The sequence below is a fragment of the Convolutriloba macropyga genome, chromosome 1, assembly GCF_964194025.1.
Source record: "Convolutriloba macropyga chromosome 1, txConMacr16.3, whole genome shotgun sequence".
In the NCBI taxonomy this organism is placed as follows: Eukaryota; Metazoa; Xenacoelomorpha; order Acoela; family Convolutidae; genus Convolutriloba; species Convolutriloba macropyga.
In genome coordinates this window covers 26,828,742-26,841,998 of record NC_134468.1, presented here as the reverse complement: position 1 = coordinate 26,841,998, position 13,257 = coordinate 26,828,742, and the positions used below count along the sequence as shown (strand labels likewise).

At 36.7% G+C, this 13,257-nt stretch overlaps 1 long non-coding RNA gene across 1 annotated transcript; it reads left to right on the top strand.

The window, feature by feature from the left end:
• Nucleotides 1–8,351: 8,351 nt before the first annotated feature.
• Nucleotides 8,352–13,025, top strand: LOC142347858 (uncharacterized). The gene is made up of 2 exons (XR_012760710.1): nt 8,352–8,555; nt 11,818–13,025. It is a non-coding gene; the product is annotated as an uncharacterized LOC142347858 (long non-coding RNA).
• Nucleotides 13,026–13,257: the final 232 nt, after the last annotated feature.

Below are 13,257 nucleotides of genomic sequence, written 5' to 3'. Positions count from 1 at the left end.
TGTTATCGAACTACCATTGACTGAAAAGGCTCGTAATCTTGGCGTCTATCGCTGGTTAATTACGTCGGCAAGCGACAACTGAACACTCTTCGAGAGCAAAGGGAATGGCAACAATCATTTTGCAGAATTTCCATCATCAAACAAGGATGCGGAAAATTTGGTACCGGCAATACGACTTGACTTCCGTCAACACGAACCAATCGAAAACATCTTCAACCTGTTATCGCTTCTTGAGGATTTAACAATTTTTCATTAAGATCATTTGCACAGCCTCGATTTCAGTTGTATTCAAGAAAAACTAACGAGCGATTGAAAAACAATCAGCAAACAGTACTGGATGTGATTCAAGCACTGAAACCAAAGCTTGAAAAGAAACAGACATAATCCAGGCAATGGCTGATGTGGTTATTTATGGATTCATTTATTTCGTGATAAGTGCTTTCCTTCATCTTACGTATTCAGTTTTTGCACAAATGGGCAAAACTGCACCGCAGGTTCGTCTTTCGGATTACACGCGAAGGGCGAAAGAGCAAAACACAACCTGTACAGGTAGTTGCAGTAAGTGAATTTGAATATCTTCAAGAGCATCCTGAACACACACTACATAAATGTTCACTTGTTTTAACATTTGAAATTAAAAAGGAATTCGTCACCCAGCAGGATGCCGATAGCACAAGTACGTACGCCGTATATCTTTTTGAGGGACTGCATCATACGACTGAGAAGATCGGAAGATTCCATGTTAATAACTGAAAATGTTATAACTGAACAGGCCTCTAACAGTGACTTCCCAATTAATTTTCTTTAATATACCACAACCAAAACTGCAGACCATTTCCGGTGCGTACCCATTCAGAACTGGAAGTGTCTAAAGGAATAAAAATTTCTTAAAAATTTTAGCTCTTCTAGTCTTCGAGATATCGCACTGTAAATTTTTTTTCCGACACGAAATCAGTCTTCCCAATGAAAAATTTCTGGCGTTTTTCTTCCAAGTGCGGAAATTTTCCCTTAAAGTCTAATTTTGTGTCAAAGACTAATTTTGTGAAAAAATTTAAGTGCGATATCTCAGACTAGAAGAGCTACGACCCTGGAATTTTCACCCAAAATTCGGACTCCTTGGAACCCTGTTAAAATCTTTCCTGAGTTTTACCTTAATTGTGCACCAATTTCAATATTAAGGTGGAAAAAATATATTTACTAGAATTTTAATAATTAAAAACCTTTATTACCAATCTCCTTAACCTCTAATGCGCGGCCTGGTTATTTGCTGAAGCGCTGAAGAAGTTTACGTCTAACTAATATCAGTCCAGCTTTAGTTCAAAAACCAGAAGAAACGAGAAACAAATTAGCAACACTTATTATTACAAGCGAAAATCTATTAGTTTCATCAACTTCCGAATCCAAGAAAGGAAAGCAGGTACATCGATTTTCAGTACCCGAAACAATAACCAAAGAATCACTGCTAAACAAAAAATAGTAGAAATGGTAAATCAACTTTCCGGCCACTATGGAATCAAATAAAAGTAACTTCCCCAAATCAATTGCAGCACTAACCTCACAGATAAAGCGTATCTGTGACATGCAACACATTTCAGACCCCAAGAAACGAAATTACCCACTCAAAAAAAACCTAAAGCGAACAGAAAAAATCTGAATTTTCAACCAATCGCAATAGATGGATTTAAGTTGAAGAGGGAAGTTATTCGGCTCATCTGATACAGGAGTTAAGTTCAGAAGAAAGGAATTATTTGGCTCTTCTATTATAATTCTTTTTGACTGCAGCAAACACCCCAGTAGCCTTTCGCCAGATTGTATTGAAAGAAACTTCAAAGGGCTGAACCAATTTATGGATTCTTTTTTGAAATACAAAACCCTCTTTTACCTCCTTTAACCATGGATAGTTAGAATTTTATTTTTTACATCAAGAACCGATTATGACATTAACCCCTGATTACGACGTTTTTTCCGACAAACCCTCATTCCGCTCCCCAATTGCAAGTTCCGCTTTTAGCAAGGCTCTTTCTTCGCCATGAACAACTGGAAAACACCCCCAACAACTTCAATGCCCGTGTGGTCTACACTCAAATTTCTTTCCCTTGACCACTATGAAGAGACCATCCCATGTTTTGATTTGCTACCCACTCGATTTACCTTTTGTCTTTTTATATCGATTTCAGTATTTCCTTATGTTATTTTTATCACTACCTCAATTTTCCTGACGAATCAATTGTATTCTGGATAACCACTCTGAAAAACACCACCCATAATGTAGTTTTTGGAAAAAATTCCCAATGATGTCATGTTATCATGCTATTAATAGGATTTAGTAACCGAAAAAAATTAAATGGTGAATCTGAATATAGTAAATAACTAAGACGAGTAATTTAAACCATAGTAACAACTCGCCTTTAATGAACTGGAATCAATTTAGTCAGAACCTCGATTACAATATACCCCAAAAATACTCCCTTTCCCGATGTATATTTAATTACGGCACGCCCGAAGACAGATTCGGGGTACATTCGACATTTTTCGCGACAATGGAGTCATTTTCGTTCTTGAATTCACCGAGCCCGGTTATACCCTAAAAACTTTCCATTCCGACTTTATTTAGTGCGTTTTTTACTCAGCTCTCTGGTAAACCCCACCTCAGATAACCTAGATTATTTGTATAACGTCATATATCAATGTAACCAAAATTTCCAATAAAGCCTAGACATCTCAATCAAAGCCCAGCTACACCAACTGAAACGCTCTCAAAGAAGTTTAAAGAGCAAATGCATTTTGACCTCAACATTTGTCGAGAAACAAAAGTTGAGCTTTCTAACCGGAAAACCAATGTGCTTTCAACCAGAACTTATGTATATGAAACTAAACTCTAAAAAGTACAAAAAAGCACTGCTCCTCTTTACTTAAACAAAGTTTATCATATTAGTGACGGTTATTTTTTATTTTATTTTCTTTTCACTTATCTGACATTCCTTTTAATGCGGTGATTTATTTTTTTCTTGCATTTTTTTTCACTCAACGCCCCGAAGCCAACAATCCGAGATTTGCGCACCTCTTATGCATTTTATTTTTTGTTGTTTGTGTGGTGAAAGTGAAAAGAGGACATGGGGCAGTTAATTTTTACGGATATTCTACATCAAACCAGTTGAGTTGAATTGACAAAAAATCGATTTCTTTTTTTTAAAAAAAAATTGCACCTGAATTTATATCAAAACTATTAGTGTTCAACCATAATTGTACTCATAAATCAATATCCTACCATCGAATTTCAATCTCTATATGGTCGGGCAATTACTTTTATATCAATATTCACACTGCCGTAACTCAATTTATGAAAACTAAGACTCACGTTAAAGCTGGGAAGGATCCTTTAGAGGCAGGAAAGTGGACTCAATTGGTCTTCTTCTTCCACCTCGCTCACATTTCTTGTTTTACTCGGTTTCTTAGACTTACGTATCCCCCCACAAGTTATCCCTTTTCTTATATGGTCTCTTAGTCATACTAAATTCTTTTTTTACTAAAGATTTTATGGGTTGTAGCATCTATGAGGAGCCACCTACTTCCTTATCTCTTTAATGCTAATTCAAAAGCGGCGCCCTTTGTCTTTCTAATTTTCTCAACTTTTTTGGAGTACTAATCCAAATGAAGTAAAAGTCCTTTGGGCAACTCCCGCATTTTGTAAATCATGTGCATCCCAGCCAGTAACTAGGGCTACTCCCGCTGACATTATTAAAACAGCAAGAGTACAGAGTGATTGCTGACAAAACATTAGACTTATTTTATATACAGAACCAGATATCACTCAGTAGCTTACTAGTTTGAGGACCACGTTTCATTAATTCGGGTCTTCCTGCAACATTATCAAATGCAATGGACGTTGTGTAGCTCCCACAAATGAGAAAGTTTTTCTACAATTGTTTTTGATATACTATCACTCCCACTTATTTCTATATGCGATCATGTCCCTCCACCAAGGAGCAAACTGAATCCTTGCATCTATTATAATGTAAATTGGAGGGAACTTCTCCATTTAAAATTCCTACAACATTAAATGTGCAGCCGACTTGGCCATAAAAACATTCATAGGCTGATACCTTAGCGTACATTTATGATTCGTCACGATAAGCTGGCATAATATCAATGAATTGTGCAACTTGCTTTACATCAGCAAGTGATTCCACTTCTCTACAAAAGTCGACTATTTTTTCTTTCTCATATTCTTTAAAGGCAACTTCGGCCAGCCGTTATCTTCTACTGCTGAACCCCTCGCCTCCCCTACTAACTTAGCCCTTATCTGATGCCAACCATTCTTTCCAGAACTTTCACCCATGGATCTATTTTCCACCCAAGCCAAATTCTGTTAACTTATCCCTGCTTGGAGACTCCTCCGTTAACTTACTAACCTCACCCAGTATATCACTTCTTTGCCGGGTATGCCTAAAAGAAGCCAAATTAGTTTTACAATCGACAGATACTTTTAAACCATAAATAAACCGAGCCTTTCGGGATGTCTAAATAAAACATTTGAAATCTGTAACCCAGTAAACTGTCTCGCCATAACACTTCTCTGAATCAATAATATAATTTAGAAAATTAACAAACTAAGAACTACCAAACAAAACCCAGCAAATACACAATCCAAAAGGGCATCTTGTCCCCCTTCCCCCAACAAACTTGTATAAATAACTGTGACAGTTAGCAGTCAATCGAATTATTATATGTTCAAATTAAATTCAATTCTCTGATTAAAAATCCTACTTGCCATTAATATGTCTCAATTTTGGTCAATACATTACTTCTGAACACGCAAATTCAATAACGAAAAGACACCTGGGAACCACATCTATTGATTCCATTCACTTCAAAAATTGCATTAACCTCACTCAAATCTAATCGCTAGCAATCTGAAATGCTTTACTGCTTATGGACTTTTCTCTGCCTCTGACGTCAACTTTAAATAATCCAGACTGCCAGTGATGCTATGAATAGTTGAATTTGAACGCCAATTCCTTGGGCACCAGATGCTCTCGCCCACACACACACACACACACACACACACACCAAAACTATGACAACAACGAACAGTGCTGACATTCCTGCCATTAAATACAATTGTATTATGCTCACAAATTGCAATAGAAGCATTCGTTTGACTCCTTTCACACGCAAAACTTGCATACGGAAAAAGTAAAACTTGAGCTTTTCTCAACTGAAAAACTTGACAAATCTTGAACTATAAACGAAGATTTATTACTTAATGGAATTTCCAATCTATGCTAAACGCTTTTCTAGATAACCTCAGTTTTGAGCATGAAGACTCAGACTCAAAGATTACGGATATTCTACATCAAACCAGTTGAGTTGAATTGACAAAAAATCGATTTTTAAAAAAAAAAAATTTGCATCTGAATTTATATCAAAACTATTAGTGTTCAACCATATTTGTACTCTGCATCAAGAACCTACCATCGAATTTCAATCTCTAAATGGTCGGGCAATTACTTTTATATCAATATTCACACTGCCGTAACTCAATTTATGAAAACTAAGACTCACGTTAAAGCTGGGAAGGATCCTTTAGAGGCAGGAAAGTGGACGCAATTGGTCTTCTTCTTCCACCTCGCTCACATTTCTTGTTTTACTCGGTTTCTTAGACTTACGTATCCCCCCACAAGTTATCCTTTTTCTTATATGGTCTCTTAGTCATACTAAATTCTTTTTTTTACTAAAGATTTTATGGGTTGTAGCATCTATGAGGAGCCACCTACTTCCTTATCTCTCTTTAATGCTCATTCAAAAGCGGCGCCATTTGTCTTTCTAATTTTCTCAACTTTTTTGGAGCACTAATCCAAATGAAGTAAAAGTCCTTTGGGCAACTCCCGCATTTTGTAAATCATGTGCATCCCAGCCAGTAACTAGGGCTACTCCCGCTGACATTATTAAAACAGCAAGAGTACAGAGTGATTGCTGACAAAACATTAGACTTATTTTATATACAGAACCAGATATCACTCAGTAGCTTACTAGTTTGAGGACCACGTTTCATTAATTCGGGTCTTCCTGCAACATCATCAAATGCAATGGACGTTGTGTAGCTCCCACAAATGAGAAAGTTTTTCTACAATTGTTTTTGATATACTATCACTCCCACTTGTTTCTATATGCGATCATGTCCCTCCACCAAGGAGCAAACTGGATCCTTGCATCTATTATAATGTAAATTGGAGGGAACTTCTCCATTTAAAATTCCTACAACATTAAATGTCCAGCCGACTTAGCCATAAAAACATTCATAGGCTGATACCTTAGCGTACATTTATGATTCGTCAAGATAAGCTGGCATAATATCAATGAATTGTGCAACTTGCTTTACATCAGCAAGTGATTCCACTTCTCTACAAAAGTCGACTATTTGTTCTTTCTCATATTCTTTAAAGGCAACTTCGGCCAACCGTTATCACCTACTGCTGAACCCCTCGCCTCCCCTACTAACTTAGCCCTTATCTGATGCCAACCATTCTTTCCAGAACTTTCACCCATGGATCTATTTTCCACCCAAGCCAAATTCTGTTAACTTATCCCTGCTTGGAGACTCCTCCGTTAACTTACTAACCTCACCCAGTATATCACTTCTTTGCCGGGTATGCCTAAAAGAAGCCAAATTAGTTTTACAATCGACAGATACCGTTAAACCATAAATAAACCGAGCCTTTCGGGATGTCTAAATAAAATATTTGAAATCTGTAACCCATTAAACTGTCTCGCCATAATACTTCTCTGATTCAATATTATAATTTCGAAAAATAACAAACTTAAAACTACCAAACAAAACCCAGCAAATACACAATCCAAAAGGGAATCTTGTCCCCCTCCCCCAACAAACTTGTATAAATAACTGTGACAGTTAGCAGTCAATCGAATTATTATATATTCAAATTGAATTCAATTCTCTGATTAAAAATCCTACTTGTCATTAATCTGTCTCAATTTTGGTCAATCCATTACTTCTGAACACGCAAATTCAATAACGAAAAGACACCTGGGAACCACATCTATTGATTCCATTCACTTCAAAAATTGCATTAACCTCACTCAAATCTAATCGCTAGCAATCCGAAATGCTTCACTGCTTATGGACTTTTCTCTGCCTCTGACGTCAACTTTAAATAATCCAGACTGCTAGTGATGCTATGAATAGTTGAATTTGAACGCTAATTCCTTGGGCACCAGATGCTCTCGCCCACACACACACACACCAAAAACTATGACAACAACGAACAGTGCTAACATTCCTGCCATTAAATACAATTGTATTATGCTCACAAATTGCAATAGAAGCATTCGTTTGACTCCTTTCACACGCAAAACTTGCATACGGAAAAAGTAAAACTTGAGCTTTTCTCAACTGAAAAACTTGACAAAGCTTGAACTATAAACGAAGATTTATTACTTAATGGAATTTCCAACCTATGCTAAACGCTTTTCTAGATAACCTCAGTTTTGAGCATGAAGACTCAGACTCAAAGAAAACTTATAAAATATTTCCTATCTAATAATATTATGAACTCAGTTCTGATTGGACAAAAATGTAAATAAAAAGTATAATTAAGAAATACATTGAAAGGTTTTTTCATTGATCGTAAAATCAATTCTTCTGAAACTCATTGGGATTCTTCATCCTCGGAACTTATAATTTTTCCTATCTTAGCAGGATACCGGACGCTTGCGAACCTAAACAATTTGAAAATATTTGGAAAAGGAAACATGAAACCCGCACTTGAAAATTTAACGTTTGGAGGAAGCCTCCTACTAGAAGCGCTCTAAAGAGAGTTACCATAATCGATACTAGAAACGCAGTCTCATTTATCAATCAAAATTTTGTGAAGATTTTTTGATGTGATGTAAATGATTACTCTAAATTAATACCTCCAAAGCTTTTGGACAAAGAAAAGAATTGCGTCGATCATAATAAAGGTTTATGAAAGAACTCGGGAGCGCTGGAATTTTTGACATGCATCGATTGGTATGATTTTGGGTCAACTACCAAATTTATAGATGTGAAACTTTTTTTCTGGCGCTCTTTTGAGTATTTTTTTGCCGGAGAGGAATGTGAAACGGAGTGTTTTCCCTCCATACTTCGAATCGTTTGTGTTTCTGGGTTGTGTTCTTTCGTGGTAGCCTTTTCCGCTTGTAAGGTAGTAAATAGTTTTTCTCACTAACTTGAGATTAAGGTGGTGACAATTAATGCTAACATTTTACCCTTCAGATAAGTGCAGACGTGCAAAATAAACCACCATGCAGTCTGTTTCTTAATATCTGAACTTACTTCGTCTTTCAGATTGTCATGAACTTTGTGATGAGGACAATGGCTGAATTTAAATGGAAATAAACATGATGATGAGCGATTTCTCAACCAAGGTTGATAATCAATTGTATTTTGATGTCACGTGATATACATAGACGGCCATTATGCTGAGGTGGTGAAACAAGCATCAAGGGAAGGCTGTAATCTTGTCTGAGATGATGATATGACAATTCTGATAAGCGTAATTTCTTTTCAACTGCAACATGTCAGCAGCTGTTACTATTGGTTGCAGTTGCCAATTGAATACTAATACCCATCCGACTATCCTTGAGATTGTTTCATGTTTTTATTCATTTACGGGCAATATAATATTTTTTAACCAAAAATGGCGCCCTTCGTTTCAGCTCTCAACTGGGCTTACGCGATCACCACGTTAAAGCCATTTTTATGTGACTACAGTTTCTGTCATGACATTAATTATAAATATTTTCCCGGGCCGTTGAATGTCCTCAGCCATGAAAATCTACGCTTTTTCATTTCTGTTCTATACTTTTGTTCCAAAATTCTCTTAATTCAATACGTTGATGAGAAATTATTACATGCTGTCGTTTTCAGTAGTATTCTAAGAGAGCAGTTAATTAAATTAATGATTTTAATTGCTCCGAAACTAGTTTCGTAGCAATTATCTGGGTCCTGTTGGGCTTTTTAGATGATTTTCGCCTTGATCGGTATTCCGTCTGACTGTTTGTCCTCAAAAACGGGATAAACAGGTAAAGCCCGGAGGGCATTAAGTGAATAAGCAGCTAAGGTTTACTAGTCTGTAAGTATGCAATTCACCGAAACTGTTCGGAGACATAAATTCATGGTGTGAAGAGAGGTTCTTAAGAGTTTGAGCCTCTGTAACCAGCATGCTCTACTCACCCGCGCTCCATTGCATGCCCCTCAGTAACAAAAACAGATTTTGTTTTGATAACCCATTAGTAGACCCCAATAGAGGCCAAAATTTCTATTTTGGATTTTGTATATCTGTTCTCAAGTGAGCGAACATTCTTTTTTTCTTGTTTGCTTAGAAGCAATTATTTAAATTTTTATTGGTTCGCTTTCAAAGGCTATTTATCAAAAATATTTTGAAATCAGAACAACTGATTGGCCTAAAGTGACATTAAACGTGACATAGGTCATTCTACAAAGTTTTACATAATATGCGTTATTTTATAACTGATGAGGTGCCATTTGTGCGCATTACAGTTTTGATAATAGTCCTCGTCTTCTTTCATTACTCTCAAACGTTCTTAGCATTTGTCTTGCTAACGCTCGACATGATTTCTGCGTTAAATAATTTTCTTTCAGATTTTTTAATTGTTTAACACTAAGCAGTTTGCTAAACGTGAATTTCTTTTTGATAACCCATCAGCAGACCTCAGTAGAGGCCGAAGTTTCTATTTTGGTTTTTGTGTATGTGTTTTCAAGTGAGGGAATTTTTATTTTTTCTTGTTTGCTTAGAAACATTTGCTTAAATTTGTATTGATTCGCTTTCAAAGATACGCTATTTTTCAAAAATATTTTGAAATCAGAACAACTGATTGACCTAAAGTGGCATAAAACGTGACAAAGGTCTTTCTACAAAGTTTTATATACTTTGCGTTATTTTATAACTGATGATCTGCCTATTGTGCGCATTACCATTTTGATAATAGTCCTTATCTTCTTTCATTACTCTCAAACGTTCTTAGCATTTGTCTTGGTAACGCTCGACATGATTTTTGCGTTATTTTTTTAGATTTTTTAAAATTATTTAACACTATTAAGCAGTTTACTAAACGTTAAGTCAAAATTGCGCCAAAATTGTTTTTCATTTCACAGTAAGAAGCTCTAACAGCATCTTTCCAAGCCCCTTAATGACTTTGTAAGCTAAAGCTGGCTACAACAGACTAAGCGCCCCGCGCCATTCGTTAAGAGCTAGTTGTCTAACGTGACTGATTTTTTTGTTTTGAAGGCTTCAAAATCCAATTTTATTGTGTTCAGTTCGTTGATGGGACATTTCAAAGTTCAGTATTTTATCTTTACTGGCGCCTTTCGGAGCTTTAGGTAAAATTTTGAATCTAACATGTTTTAAACATTCTTGAGTATACCTTCTTCTTCGGTTTCTTCTTTCTAGTGCCGTGTCTGGTGTTAGACATAGCTTTTCCACAAAGATTTTCTTTTTCTGTTTTTTGCAGCTCTTATGCAAGCAAGTCGGCCTCTACTAGTTGTTCCGGTTCTTCCATCCAGATAACTTCTCTGTCGTCCTCCGTTTCTGACAATAATATAACCAGAAAGAATATTTTCTTCCAACACTACTTTTTTATTTTGTGGCCAGAAAATGCCACTTTCGTATCGATAGTTTTTAAAAGTCTTCTTTGTTTCAAAAGTCTTCTTTGTTTCCCACTGTTGTTTAAAACAAACTTTCTGGACTGTGTAAGAGATTCGTTCCATCTTTCTCAAGCTCCACATTTCAGTGCGTTTACGTTTTCTTGTCGCACCCTTCATCGTCCACGTCTTGGAGGCACGCAAGAATACCAGCCATACATAGCAAATAAGGAATATGAATCTTGTAAAGGGCAGTTTTTAATTATGCGGACTGTTTTTCAGGTTTTTAAGAGCAGCTTCTGACTGAGCGTCTCTACTTTGATTTCCTAAAAACAGCGTCCGTCTTGGTGATCAATGCCAACAAATAAGTAAAACAGTCGGTCTGACTAATTACGGTATCATCAAGTTCAATTGCGCTTCTCTCGGGCTGCATGGCTATAACCATAACTTGTTTTGTGAGCATACTCGACTAATTGAGTTAACTTTAAGTTGTGCTGTCAAACAGTTGTGACTACTGTTGATTTGTTTAAAAGGGGGCAGAATCTGCAAACTATATTGGATGTTGTTTTATCCACGCTTTTAATCTATAAACCTTCCAGAGAAGTATATGATTAATAATGTTGCAATGATTGCACGGTTTCAGAATACATTTAAGACGCCTTCTTATTAGTTACCCTTTTACCCTGGGCTAATATGTAGTATTTGTGAGCGAGCGAAGGAGCAAGATTTGAATCGTGATTATGACGTAAGGTTGGCCCTTTTATGAATCTAATTTACATATTAGGTATTGAAAGTTTGCTATTTGGTTTCCATCATCAGAGTAACTGTTTCTGGAAGGTATCATTTTGCTGTTAGGCCCATTATTTCATGGCTTTAGTAAATGTATATCTGTGTATTCTTCTGCATTGTATTCTTTTTTCGCTATGCTTTTTGATTATTTGATTGGCAGGTCTAAGATTACATTGGCAGGAATAAGTAATGAGCAAATTTAATAACCCATATTGCACTCTTTTCATAAGATTGAAGACAATTGAAAAAACAAACAGTGTCTTCGGTGCAAGAAAAGTTTCGAATGGTTCTTCATTAATCCATCCCTCTTTGGTTTAATTGGCCAGTCATACGTTTGTTGAGTTGGTTCTCTTTTTGTCTAATAGGTTTGAATATTCTGCTGACCGACTATTATCTACGTGGACATCCTTGGATATTGAAATGCCAAATATCTTGCAGTAATGATGTAGATACATTCAAATCAAAACAAGGGTTATCATCGAGAGCCAAATCAGAGATGTACCAACCTGGTCGAAAACGCATCAGACTCCGAAAGGCAACCTCCAAGTCTGGCTTCTCAAAAGGGGTCATCTAACTGGCGGAATGGTCTTCCCTGGCGAATTATCATTTTGATCTTTCCAAACATGAATTGAGAGACGGCCTTTGTCTAGGATATGGATGGAGCATAAAAAAACGTCCCGATTAAATGCGCCTGTGGTAAAGGTTTCTCAGACACGCATGCTCTGAACTGTGCAATAGGTGCGTATCCTCATGAGCCCCGACCACATTAGAGACACTTGCCAACGTCTTGACAAAGTTTGTCACGACATTCAAATCGAGCCTCACTCACCGCCGATCGATTGTGAAACATTCGAGTAATGCTACCACCACGGATGACAACGCTAGATTTGACATCAAAAACAGGTCTGTGGGAGAGTTTCGTATGTCAGACCGTTCTTCGATGCTAGGGTCTTCAACCAGCTCGTGGAGTCATGCCCGACGAACTTGTCGGATGCATACAAGTATCACGAATCAATAAAAAAAAACGAAATACAAACGTGTGGTAGGCGTAGGGCAAAGCATTTTCAACCCATTTATCTTTGATTACACTGGCAGCGCAAGTCCAGCAGCAACAAATGCTCTCAGGCGAATCACTGCTAAGATCAGCGAAAAGCGCCGGGAACCTTGCGCCGACGATATGTTCCTCATTCGGACCAAAATTAGCTTCGCATTCGTTGCTGTATTCATTGCCTAGGAGGATTTAAATCGCTGTGAAGGTACAAATCTACTGAGAACCCACATTCCGCCATCGTTCATGAGGTTCGACTAATCGGCTCCTAAAGTATTTTGCTACTTACGCTTGAGATTAGAAATAAGACACCCCTGCCAAGTTATATCAATTTTCAATAAAGACATACTTTGCAAAATCGACCGAAAACAAGCGTATTTACTCTGATGAGTTCTATTTATATACTGTTTTCATCAGTTCTGTTGTTCTATCAAGTCTTTATATATACAAATTACTACAATTTACCTTTTTTAATGATTGTCAAAATTTAGCGCTTTTCATTTAATAATTAAAAATAGTCGATGTTATGATTTTGGGGAATAGGCAGTGTCTCAAGATAATCTTTTCAAGCTTAGAGAAGCACAATTTTGCAAATTTGCCTTTCTTAATTTTTGCTTGAAAACATTTCGAAACTGCCAAAGCGTTAGCTGGGGGAGCTATTGTTTTCCTCGTTTTTTTATCTTACTTCGTCATAATTTTTGCCTGTTTGTTCATTCATACAGAATTTGACGTTATTTTTCGTTCTCTTTTGGAAGCG